Genomic DNA, 13593 nt, shown 5'->3' with positions numbered 1-13593 from the left:
AATGAATTAGATAGCTTTCCCTCCACTTCAATTTTTTTGAAGAGTTTGAGCGGGATTGGTACTAATTCTCTCTTGAATGTTTGGTAGAATTCACATGTGAAGCCGTCTGGTCCTGGACTTTTCTTTTTGGGAAGCTTTTGAATGACTGATTCAATTTCTTTACTTGTGATTGGTTTGTTGAGGTCAACTATTTCTTCTTGGGTCAAAGTTGGTTGTTCATGCCTTTCTAGGAAGTTGACCATTTCATCTGCATTGTTGTATTTATTAGCATAAAGTTGTTCATAGTATCCTATTATTGCCTCCTTTATTTCTGTGGGATCAGTGTTTATGTCTCCTCTTCCATTTCTGATCTTATTTATTTGCATCCTCTCTCTTCTTTTTGTCAATCTTGCTAAGGATCCATCAATCTTATTGATTTTCTCATAGAACCAACTTCTGGTTTTATTGATTTTCTCTATTGTTTTCATGTTCTCAATTTCATTTATTTCTGCTCTAATCTTTGTTATTTCTTTCCTTTTGCTTGCTTTGGGGTTAGTTTGCTCTTCTTTCTCCAGTTCTTCCAAGTGGACAGTTAAGTCCTGTATTTTTGCCCTTTCTTCTTTTTTGATATAGGCATTTAGGACAATAAAGTTCCCTCTTAGCACTGCCTTTGCTGCATCCTGTAAGTTTTGGTATGTTGTGTTTTCGTCTTCATTCACCTCGAGATATTTACTGTTTTCTCTTGTAATTTCTTCCTTGACCCACTGGTTGTTTAAGAGTGTGTTGTTGAGCCTCCTCATATTTGTGAATTTTCTGGCACTCTGCCTCTTATTGATTTCCAACTTCATTCCCTTATGATCTGAGAAAGTGTTGTGTATGATTTCAGTCTTTTTAAATTTGTTGAGACTTACTTTGTGACCCAGCATATGGTCTATCTTTGAGAACAATTCATGAGCACTTGAGAAAAAGGTGTATCCTGCTGTTGTGGGGTGTAATGTCCTATAAATATCTGTTAAGTCTAGCTCATTTATTGTAATATTCAAATTCTCTGTTTCTTTATTGATCCTCTGTCTAGATGTTCTGTCCATTGATGAGAGTGGGGAATTGAAGTCTCCAACTATTGTGGTAGATGTGTCTATTTCCCTTTTCAGTGTTTGCAGTCTTTGCCTCATGTATTTTAGGGCATTCTGGTTCGGTGCATAAATATTTATGATCGTTATGTCTTCTTGTTTAATTGTTCCTTTTGTTAGTACATAGTATCCTTCTTTGTCTCTTTTAACTGTTTTACATTTGAAGTCTTAATTTGTTGGATATTAGTATAGCTACTCCTGCTCTTTTCTGGTTTGTTATTTGCATGAAATATCTTTTCCCAACCTTTCACTTTCAACCTATGTTTATCTTTGGGTCTAAGATGTGTTTCCTGTAGACAGCATATAGAAGAATCCTGTTTTTAAATCCATTCTGCCAGTCTGTGTCTTTTGGTTGGGGAGTTCAATCCATTAACATTTGGTGTTATTACTGTTTGGGTAGTACTTTCTTCTACCATTTTGCCTTTTGTATTTTGTATGTCATATCTAATTTTCCTTCTTTCTACACTCTTCTCCACACCTCTCTCTTCTGTCTTTTCGTATCAGACTTTAGTGCTCCCTTTAGTATTTCTTGCAGAGCTGGTCTCTTGGTCACAAATTCTCTCAGTGACTTTTTGTCTGAACATGTTTTAATTTCTCCCTCATTTTTGAGGAACAGTTTTGCTGGATATAGAAGTCTTGGTTGGCAGTTTTCCTCTTTTAGTAATTTAAATATATCATCCAACTGTCTTCTTGCCTCCATGATTTCTGCTGAGAAATCTACACATAGTCTTATTGGGTTTCCCTTGTATGTGATGGATTGCTTTTCTCTTGCTGCTTTCAAGATTCTCTCTTTCTCTTTGACCTCTGACATTCTGACTAGTAAGTGTCTTGGAGAACGTCTATTTGTATCTATTCTCTTTGGGGTACGCTGTACTTCTTGGATCTGTAATTTTAGGTCTTTCATGAGAGTTGGGAAATTTTCAGTGATAACTTCTTCCATTAGTTTTTCTCCTCCTTTTCCCTTCTCATCTCCTTCCAGGACCCCCACAACACGTATATTTGTGCGCTTCATATTATCATTCAGTTCCCTGAGTCCCTGCTCATATTTTTCCTTTTTTTTTCCCTATAGTTTCTGTATCTTGTCAGATTTCATATGTTCCATCCTCCAGTTCACTAATCCTAACCTCTGTCTCTTAAGATCTCCCATTGTAGGTTTCCATTGTTTTTTTCATCTCTTCTACTGTATCTTTCACCCCCATAAGTTCCATGATTTGTTTTTTCAGACTTTCCATTTCTTCTTTTTGTTCATTCCTTGCCTTCTTCATATCCTCCCTCAATTCATTGATTTGGTTTTTGATGAGGTTTTCCATGTCTGTTCGTATATTCTGAATTAGTTGTTTCAGCTCTTCTATCTCGTTTGAACCATTGGTTTGTTCCTTTGACTGGGCCATATCTTCAATTTTCCTGGTGTGATTTATTAGTTTTTGCTGGTGTCTAGACATTTAATTACCTTAATTAGTTTATTCTGGTGATTGCTTTGACTTCTCTTACCTAGGGTTTTCTTGTAGATGAATTTGTTGTCTGTCTGTTCTTTGACCTTCAGTTCAGCTTTTTCTGAACCTCTAGCTTAGGTTTTGTTTAACAGAGGAGAATTTTTCAGTTCTTGTTTTCTTGTTTCTTGCCCTGCTTGTATGGTGCCTTTTCCCTCCCCACCCTTAGTAGGGTCTACATAGGTATTATAAACTCGAGCCGGGTTTTCCTGGACTAAACTGGCCTCCTGTCAGGGGCAAGGAGTCACCTGGGCACCTGATATCAGTGGCATCAGTTTTCCCTGAAGGTGAGACCCAGCAGGTTAAAAGACTTTCCTGTGAAGTCTCTGGGCTCTGTTTTTCTTATCCTGCCCAGTATGTGGCGCATCTGCCTGTGGGTCCCACCAGCAAAAGATGTTGTGGCACTTTTAACTTTGGAAGACTCTCCCTGCTGGGGGCATGGTGGAGGTGGAGGAGAGGTTGTAGGCTGGTTTTAATGGCTTCAAATTGCCAAGCCCTGGGGTCTGAGTTCCTTGATGGAGAGATTCCACCTGAGTTGGGCTTCACCCCTCTCCTGGGGAAGGCACAGGTGGGAGACAGCCCTGAAAGCAGCCGGTTTCTGCCTATGCCTGGGGCAGTTGCAGCCTGAGAAGTCCCGCCGCTGAATCCTGAGGCTGCCAAGTCTCCGTAGAGACACAGCCACTAAAGCCTCCGTTTCCTCCCCTTTCCTCTTTTTCCATGAGCCCAATGAGCGACCTCTGCCTTGACCAGGTTTAGATTCTCTTTACTTTCCCTCTGGGAAGCTGCCTGTGGGGGAGGGGCACTGGGCGCCAGCCACCGCGGCTTGGGGAACTCATGGTTTTGGGGAGGCTTGCAGCCGGTCCAGCTGGTCCCGACTGGGGTACACTGTGTGTCCGGTCACTGACGTGGCTCTGGGAGCTGTTCAGTACTGTTTCTGGTTATTTAGTAGTTGTTCTCGAGGACGAACTAAAACGTGCACATTGCTAAGCCGCCATCTTGGCCCCTCCTCTCCATGTATCTGTCCATGGCTTTCTTTAGCTCTTGAGGATATTAGACTTTTTAAAAGTCTTTGATTTGTCCCAGAACTGATCCTCCTCACTGATAGTTTCTGAGGCTTTAATCTTCTCCTTTGCCTGGGCCATCACTTCCTGTTCCTTTGAATGTCTTGTAATCTTTTGTTGTTACCTGGATATTTGGTATTTTAATGTGTTATCACTGGAATTTAGACTCTGAGGTGTCTGTTTCTTAAGCTTGTATCTAGCTGGTGTTAGGGCAGTTATGTTCCTTGCATGCCAGGAACTAGGAAAAAAAAAAGGAGGAGAAAATAGAAAACAACTTTTCCAGTCTTTGTGGCTTGACCTGTGTGTTCTCCTTCAGGACTTTTGCATATGATGAATTTAAAGGATAGCTCCAGGCCAGATCTTAGGGATCTTCCTGATTTTTTTGCACATATTCACCTGTCATTTTTAAAGTGCGTTTTAAAAATTTACGCAGATATAAATGCCTCGTTTTTCATAGAAAAGCTTCTTCATGGTCCTAGACACAGCACTGTAAGTTCTATAGCCAACAATCCCTTGCACTAAGCAGCTACAACTTAACTGCTCTCCCACAGTATTTTGTTGGATAGCTATGTGACTTGCTTTCTACACACAGGACAAGGTCTGGAATGGCATGCCTGTGATGGTATCCCGATTCAGTCCCTCAGGCTGCCACCAGTCAGCTTATGCTAGGCATACATGTTCCTATATTTGCATCAGGGTTACTCTGCTTCCTCCAAAGCTGGGACCAGTCACCTGTACTAGGAATGTAGACTGGCTCCATGCCAAGCTGGTGAAGGAATGGGTGGGTCCACCCAGGACACCACAAGATCCTACTGCGATTTTTTTTTTCATGGGCAGGCACCAGGAATCGAACCCAGGTCTCTGGCATAGCAGGCGAGAACTCTGCCAGCTGAGCTACCATAGCCTACCCCCTACTGCTTTTTAAAGTAGCTTTTTCCTTGGCTTGGAAAGACACTTGCCTTGTTACTGTATGCCTTTAACTGTTTCCTGGGGCATTGAGAAAGATTTTTCTGCCAGTTTTTGCTGGTTGTTCAAATCTTTGGGTTGACAGAGCTCTGAAGTTTCTCACTGCACCATCCTGATCAGGGCTGCTAAGTTATAATTTTTAAAAGCTGTATAATATTTCATTTAATTGTAATTTATTCAGTTTCTAGTTTTTAAATTTTGTTTTGTTTCCTTAGTATTAAATAAACAATTCTAAGGTAAATTTCTAGGCACTGATATGTTTCTGTACATGTAATCCTACATTTTTACGATTAATTCCTGCTGGAATTGTGGCTCAAAAAAACATTTACATTTAAAATGGCGAGAGGTTACCAAATGCCGTTGTAAAAGGTTGTATAAGTTTGGACTACCATCTTTAAATTTTAAAAATGCCTTGCTTCTCAGCCCAACCAGCACTTGGTATTAAAATTTATTTTCTGCCTGTCTGGTAAATGTAAATGGGATCTTAACTGTTTTAACTAACATTTCTTGTTTTATTTGTCAGATTGTCTTTATCTTACTGTTTCCTAAGTTCTTTTACATTTTGATGAGATTAGTCCTGTTATATATTACAAATATTTGTTCTAAATTTGTTCTTTGCTTTCAACTTTATGGTTAATAGTATTTTAACTATGCAAATTTGGGGGGGTAGATGCCCCCCTTTTTAGAAAGAAGTTTTGAGTTTACAAAACAATCAGCATAAGATACAGATAAGACACAACCCCACCACCAATGCAACAGTAGTTAGTTACCTTTGCTTCAGTTGAAAGATTATTAAAATAGTTCTGTCATCTGTTATTTACATTAAGTGTATTTTTCCCATATGTCACCCTGTTAATATCACCTTGTATTAATATCATACATTTATTCATGAAAGAACCCTCTTATACTTATACTATTAACTATAGTCCATCATCTCCAAAAGGTTTCCTGTGTTGTTCCTCTATATTTTATCTTTTAATTTTTATTCTGGTAATACATACAACCTAAAGTTCCAAAACTTTTAACCGCATTCATCTGTGTATTTCAGTGCTGTTGATTACACTAAGAATAATGTGCTACTATCACCGCCATCCATTTCCAAACCTTTATCATCAGTCTAAATAGAAATTCTGTACAAGTGTCAACTCACCATTCTCTAACCTCAATCTGTCTTTTGGTAACCTGTATTCTAGCACTATGAGTTTGCTTATTTTAATGAGTTATAGCAGCAGGATCATGCAGTATTTGTCCTTTTGTGTCTGGCTTATTTCACTCAACATACTGTCTTCAAGGTTCATCCATGTTGCACGCTTCAGGACCTCGTTTTTTCTTTTACTGAATAATAGTCCATTGTATGTATATACAACATTTTCTTTATCCATTCATCAGTTGGTGGACACTAGTTGCTTCCATCTTTTGATAATTGTGAATAATGCCTCTGTGAACAATAATGTGCAAATATCTGTTCAAGTGTCTGCTTTCAGTTCTTCTGAGTATATACTTAGTAGTGGGATTGCCGGATCATATGGTGATTCTATGCATAGCTTCCTGAGGAACTGCCAAACTGTCTTCCACAGCAGCTGTACCATTTTACATTCTCACCAGCAATGAGTGAGTGTTCTTATTTCTTCAGATCCTCTCCAAACACCTGTAGTTTTCTCTCTTTTTAATAATGGTCATTCTAGTGAGTGTGAAATATCTCATTGCAGTTTTGATATGCATTTCCCTAATAGCTGATGATATTGAGCATCTTTTTGTTTGCTTTTTAGTCATTTGTGTTACCTCTTTGGAAAAATGTCTATTCAAGTCTTTTGCCCATTTTTAAATTGGGTATTTGTCTTTTTGTTGTTGAGTTGTAAGATTTCTCTGTATATTCTAGATGTTAAAACCTAATTAGATAGGTAGTTCCAAGTATTTTCTTCCATTGAGTAGGTTGTCTTTTTACCTTCTTGACAAATCCTTTACACAAAAGTCTTTAATTTTGAGGAGGTTCCATTTATCTATTATTTCTTTTGTTACCTGTGCTTTGAGTGTAAAATCTAAGAAATCATTGCCTACTGCAAGATACTTCCCTACATTTTCTTGTGGGAGTTTTATAGTCCTGATTCTTGTATTTAGATCTTTGAGCCATTTTAAGTTAGTTTTTGTATGTGGTGTGAGATAGGGGTCTTCTTTAATTCTTTTTGTATGGATACCCACTTCTCCCAGCACCATTTGTTGAAGAGAATATTCTTGAGTTGAGTAGACTTGGCAATCTTTTCAAAAACCAATGGACCTATATGTGAAGATCTATACCTGAACTCTTAACTCAGTTATTTTAGTCAGTATGTTATCCTTGTGCCAGTACAATGATGTTTTGACCACTTTAGCTTTGTAATATGTTTTAAAGTTGGGAAGTGTGGGTCATCCCACTTTGTTCTTTTTCAGAACATTTTCGGCTACCTTACCATTCCAAATACGTTTGATAATTGACGTTTTCAGTTCTGCAGAGAAGGCTGTTGGAATTTTTATTGGGATTGTGTTGAATCTATAAATCAATTTTGATAGAATTGACATTGTAAGGATATTTGATCTTCCAGTCCATGAACATGGCATGTCCTTCCATTTATTTAGGTCATCTTTGATTTCTTCTAGCAATGTTTTGTAGTTTTCTATATACAAGTCATTTACATTATTTTAATTGTTGTTGTAAATGGATTTTTTTCTTGATTTCCGCCTCCCATTGCTCATTAGTAGCATATTGTAACAGTACGGAATTTCATATGTTGATCTTGTATTCCACCACTTTGGTGGACTTATTTATATAGGATCATGTCGTCTGTTGATAGTGAAAGTTTTACTTCTTCCTTTCCAGTTTGGGTGCCTTTTATTTATTTTTCTTGCCTAACTGCTCTACCTATAACTTCTAGCACAACATTGAATAGCAGTGGTGACAGGGGGAAGGCTTATCGTGTTCATATCTTAGACAGAAAGCTTTCAGTCTTTCACCATTGACTGTGATATCAGCTGTGGGTTTTTCATGTGCCCTTTATTATATTAAGTGCCCTTTATCATGTTAAGGAAATTTCCTTCGATTCCTACTTTTTGAAGTGTTTTTATCAAGAAAGGATCTTGATAGATAGAAAAGCAAAAGATTGTTGCTTTTCTGCATTAATCAAGGTGATCGTGTGGTTTTTCTGTTTGTTTTGTTAATGTGGTGTATTATGTTAATTGATTTTCTTTTGTTGAACCACCCTTGTATAACTGAGATAAAACCTACTGATCATGGTATATAATTCTTTTGATGTGCTGTTGGATTCAATTTGCAAGTATTTTGTTTAGGATTTTTATGTCTGTATTCATAAGAGAAATTGGTCTATAATTTTCTTGTGGTATCTTTATCTTGTTTTGGTATTAGGATGATGTTGGCTTCATAGAATGAATTAGGAAGTGTTTCTTCCTCTTCAATTTTTTTGGACAAGTTTGAGCAAGAATGATATTAATTCTTCTTGGAACAATTGGCAAAATTTACCTGTGAAGCCATCTGGTCCTGAGCCTGTCTTTTTTTGGTAGGTTTTTTTTTTTTTTTTAATTTATTTTATTTATTAAATGTACCAACAAACAAACACAAACATTCTTACCATATGTGCTGGTTTGAAAGGAAGTATGCCCCCTAAGAAAAGCCATGTTTTAATATAAATCCCATTTCTTAAAAGTAGAATAATCCCTATTCAATACTGTATATTTGAAACTGTAATGAGATCATCTCCCTGGGTGATGTGATTTAGTTAAGAATGCTTGTTAAACTGGATTAGGGGATGACATGTCTCCACCCATTTGAGTGGGTCTTGATTAGTTTCTGAAGTCCTATAAAAGAGGAAACATTTTGGAGATTCAGAGAGATTCAGAGAGAGCAACACTACAAAGCAGAGAGTCCACCAGCCAGCGAGCTTTGGAGATAAAGAAGGAAGACACCTCCCGGGGAGCTTCATGAAACTGGAAGCCAGGAGAGAAAGCTTGCAGATGATGCTGTGTTCACCATGTGCCCTTCCAGCTGAGAGAGAAACCCTGAACTTCATCGGCCTTCTTGAACCAAGGTATCTTTCCCTGGATGCCTTTGATTGGACATTACTATAGACTTGTTGTAATGGGGATATTTTCTCGGCCTTAGAACTGTAAACTAGCAACTCATTAAATCACCCCTTTTAAAAGCCATTCAGTTTCTGGTATATTGCATTCTGGCAGCTAGCAAACTAGAACACCATATGATCATTCCATTCTATGTATATAATCAGTAATTCACAATAGCATCACATAGTTGTGTATTCATCACATGATTATTTCTCAGAACATTTACATCACTCCAGAAAAAGAAATAAAAAGAAGAAAGAAGAATACATACCATACCTCTTACCCCTCCTTCTCATTGACCACTAGTAGTTCCCTCTACCCAAGTTATTTTAACATTTGTTCCCCGTTACTTATTTATTTTTAATCCATATTTTTTACTCATCTGTTGTGGTAGTTAGATTCCGTTGTCATCTTGGCCAGGTGAAGGCACCTAGTTCTGTTGCTGTGGACATGAGCCAATGGTACGTGAACCTCATCTGTTGCTGATTACATCTGCAGTCGGCTAGGAGGTATGCCTGCTGCAATGAATGATATTTGACTTAATTGGCTGGTGCTTAAATAAGAGAGCTCAACATAGCAGAGCCCAAGCAGCTCAGCCCAGGCCTTTGGAGATGCGAAAGAAATCACCCCAGGAAAAGTTGTTGGAACCCAGAAGCTTGGAGAGAAGGCCAGCAGAGACCATCCTGTGCCTTCCCACGTAAGCAAGAACCTCAGTTGAAAGTTATCTGCCTTTCCTCTGAAGAACTAATGAAATAAATCCCCTTTTATTAAAAGCCAGTTCATCTCTGGAGTGTTGCATTCCGGCACCTAGCAAACTAGAACATCTGTCCATACCGTAGATAAAAGGAACATCAGAGCAAGGTCTTTACAATCACACAGTTACCTTGCGAAAGCTGTATCATCATACAGTCATCTCAAAGAAACGTGACTACAGGAACACAGCTTTACAGTTTCAGGCGCTTCCCTCTAGCCTCTCTAAAAGGCTGTCTCTAAGTTTTAATGTACCTTAAACTTAAAAGGGGTTGTCTATATAATGTATAAGAATATATATATTCTTATCAGGATAACCTTTTGACTCTATTTGAAATCTCTCAGCCACTGACACTTTATTTTGTCTCATTTCTCTTTTCCACCTTTCAGTCAAGAAGGTTTTCTCAGTCCCTTGATGGTGTCTCAGCTCATTCTAGGATTTCTGTCCCACGATGCTAGAGGTTTACACCACTGGGAGTCATGTCCCACTTAGAGAGGGGGGAAGGCAGTGAGTTTGCTTGCCATCTTGACTGAGAGGCCACATCTGAGCAACAAAAGAGGTTCTCTGGAGGTTACTCTTAGGCCTAATTTTAAGTAGGCTTAGCCTGTCCTTTGTGGGGTTAAGTTTCAGATGAACAAACCCCAAGATTGAGGATTTGGCCTATTGATTTCGTTGTCCTCACTGCTTGCAAGATTATCAGGCCTTCTCCAATGGGAAAGTTGAGTTTTCCCTCTTTCTCATTTTGATAGGTTTTTGATGACTGATTCAATCTCTTTACTTGTAATTGGTCTGTTGAGGTCTTCTGTTGCTTCTAAAGTCATGTAGGTTGTTCATGTGTTTCTAGGAATTTGTCCATTTTACCTAAGTTTTTTTTAATTTGTTAGTATAGATCTACAGTTACTCTTCTCTTGTGATCCTTTTTATTTTTCTGGGTTCAGTAGTAGTGTCCCCCCTCTCATTTCTGATTTTATTTATTTCCATCTTTTTTCTTTTTTTCTTTGTCAGTCTGGCTAAGGGTGTCAATTTTATTGATCTTATCAAAGAACCATCTTTGGGTTTTGTTAATTCTTTCTTTTGTTTTTTGTTTATTCTTGATTTTGTTTATTTCTGCTCTAATCTTTGTTATTTCTTTCTGCTTACTTTGGGATTAATTTGCTGTTCTTTTTCTAGTTCCTCCAGAAACGCAGTTAGGTCTTTGATTCTAGCCAGCTCTTTTTTAATGTAAGCATCTAGGGGGTATAAATTTCCCTCTCAGCACTGTCTTTGCTGCTTCCCGTAGGTTTGTTTGTTTGTTGTTTTGATTCCCATGGGTTTTTATATTTTGTTTTCCCATTTTCATTTGTCTCAAGATCTTTAGTGATATCCTTTGCAATTTCTTCTTTGACCCACTGATTGTTTAATAATGTGTTTAGCTTTTATCTATTTGTGAATTTTCCAGGTCTCTGCCTGTTACTGATTTCCAACTTCGTTCCACCTTCCCAAAGCTGTACTTTCCTGACCTCCCTATCAAATGCAGCTCTAACTGTTACCCATAACCATGTGGGAAACACTGTGTATAAATCTCCGTCACCTAGACCCCTGTCCTGGGTGGGGTTGAAACAATTGCTGCCACAGCCTTTTTCCTGGGTAGGTTGAAACAGTAGTTCAGAGCCAAGACCTAGCGATCTGACTTAGCTAATCAAAAGCCATGATGAGCCATGCCCACCCCTGTTCTTAGGGAAGAGGAATTTACAGCCCTCTTTTTTTTTTCTTTCTTTTTTTTGACTCTAGTGAACTAGCCAGGGACTGTACCCCAAAGTGGCCCACCACAAAGGTGGGGCATGGGCACCAGTAGCCACTGCCCAGAGAGTGCAACTCACTAATCTCCACTGTAGTTAATCAGCCTTTTCCTCCTGCTCTTCCCTGGATATACTATATATATAGTGTAGTGTTTTTCTGGCTTCTGGAACCCCAGAATAGTTGTCTCAGAATTTCCTGCCTGTTCAGCATCCATTTTGATGAAAGGACTGAGACGCAGAGGGCCCTACTCCACCATATTCCCCGGAAATCCCCTCTTTAGTCAACCATGCAAATTTTACTAATTGTCTATTTATCTCTAAACCTTCCTATTACAGTAAGTTTCATAAGGGCTAGGACCTCATCTTACTTAACATTATATTCTCCACCTTATCTAGCACTGTGCATTTTTATAGATGCTCTGTAAATAGTGGTTGTAAATAATAGTTGAATGCATCCTCCTGATGCTGTGGTAAAAAAATAATTCTGCTCTTCTTCCCTCAGAAAACCAAAGTACAACATTTTATAAGGGGCAAGTAATTTGAAGGTGACCACACAAGACGGTTTGTAATCAACTATGTTAGTTCAGTGGCTTACACAAAAAACCTTAGTGCTTTTCAGTTGTTTATTCTGATCAAATAAGTTGAATTTTAAGTCTTTGTAATGATCAGGACAAAGCTAAAGGCAAATTTAACTACTCTAAATATAGAGGGCAAATAATAAGAATTTCTTAACAAAACTTTATCAAAACCCTAAGGCAGTTCTTCTTTAAAAAGAGAAATCATAGCCAGCCAAGAGTACTAAAGAAAAAATTTTCTTGAACTGAAGAATGATCCTTATAAATATAGAGATGTCTATAACCTATTAACTATTAGTCTTAGAAACGAAAGGTCTTTTTCCCTTTCAACTCCCCTCAAAAAGGTGGATCTACTTGCTCTATTAGAGTGAGTCAGATATAATCATGATTGTGTCAAAAGTTCAAAAGGGAAAATGCAAGGTAAAATGAGCTGAATTGGCACTTTTTCCTCAACATTGTACCTGTAAGCTTGATATGTTGTTTCAGAGATTAACTTTATAGACTTCCGTACCCAGAAGTATGAAAATTCTTAGGGAACTCTTTTCACAAGCTTGATCTTAACAAATTGAATAAAGAGAGCAGTTAATCCCTTTTGTAAAGTAATTTGAGAGGAGAGAATTCAAAATGTAAAATCTCACCTGCAGAAAACATTCAGTTCTGTAAAGGCCTTTTTTCTATCTTTAGACACTTACAAAGACCTAATATTTTAATGCGGAAGGGTGAATTTAGTTAAAAAGCCAATGGTGAAATTAGAGAGAAATAATCCAGTGCTTTCTTTCTGGGAATTATCATCCTGCTCTCCAGGGGACCTAATTTTATTCCCTGTGGGGGATGAGAATACCCTTCTGTACAGCAAGCCAGTATCTCTAAATATAAGCTTGACTTTTAGTATAATAAGAGTCTTGTTAGGTGCAATTTTGCTCTTAGTCATTAATACAATGAACAAATGTTGTGGTTACCTGGGAAAGAAAATTTAAGTGCTTTTAAACCTCTTGTGAGATTTGGTTTCGTGCTTGAAACCTATACAGTGTTATGCCCAATAGCATCTGTAGAAGATTCCAAGCTGTAAGGTATACAGCATAGAAGTTAATACACTTTGGAAAAAATTGAGACCACTACAAAATGGGTTTAGGTCCTGAATAAAAAGCTTTTATTTTGCTGAATGGCAATTACTTACCAGTGGCATTAGGTTTAACAAATGACTGGAATTTTCTTAGGAGTGAATTTTGTGTGATGTTCTACCTGTATACTAGGTATGAAGTCATTCTTTCCTTCAGGTGGCACTTAACTTTCTTCTTTTCAGCTGTAAAACAGTTTGTAGTTCTACAAGTGCAAAGACAATTAAGGACAAAATACAATCTAAGAAAATATACAGTATTAAATAAACAGTTTCCATAGGTTATGGCATGATATGTGATGATTTCTGTTCCGTGCAAACTTTGAGTGATATTATATGCATTTTAAAATCCGTTCTTTATAATAAAAGACTGGTGTCAAACACTTATGCTCGTAGTCCTTAATAAAAAGCCATTTGTATTGAATTTGGTAGCATACTTTCTTTTAATGATAAGAGATTCCGTAAAAGATAATAGGAATATTTGTTATTAAGTTTTAAAAGTTGACAGAAATGTCAGCAAATAGCCTTTGCAGTCTTATGAAAAACACGGTCTCTAAGGTTTCTTATATTTCCATATCTCAAAGTGCTGAGCATTGTTTTCAGTTCTTGAACTTGTCCAAGCCTGTAAAATTCTAG

The 13593-nt window shown here is 37.7% G+C and overlaps 1 protein-coding gene across 1 annotated transcript in view; it reads left to right on the top strand.

Moving 5' to 3' along the window:
- The window catches only part of SNX3 (sorting nexin 3), an 80822-nt gene that overhangs the window by 53692 nt on the left and 13537 nt on the right, over positions 1-13593 (top strand). The gene's annotated exons all lie outside the window — the stretch shown is intronic.

This window comes from Tamandua tetradactyla, chromosome 5 (assembly GCF_023851605.1).
Source record: "Tamandua tetradactyla isolate mTamTet1 chromosome 5, mTamTet1.pri, whole genome shotgun sequence".
Classification (NCBI taxonomy): domain Eukaryota; kingdom Metazoa; phylum Chordata; class Mammalia; order Pilosa; family Myrmecophagidae; genus Tamandua; species Tamandua tetradactyla.
The sequence above is the reverse complement of the archived record's forward strand: the minus strand, read 5'-3'. Positions and strand labels throughout refer to the sequence as shown.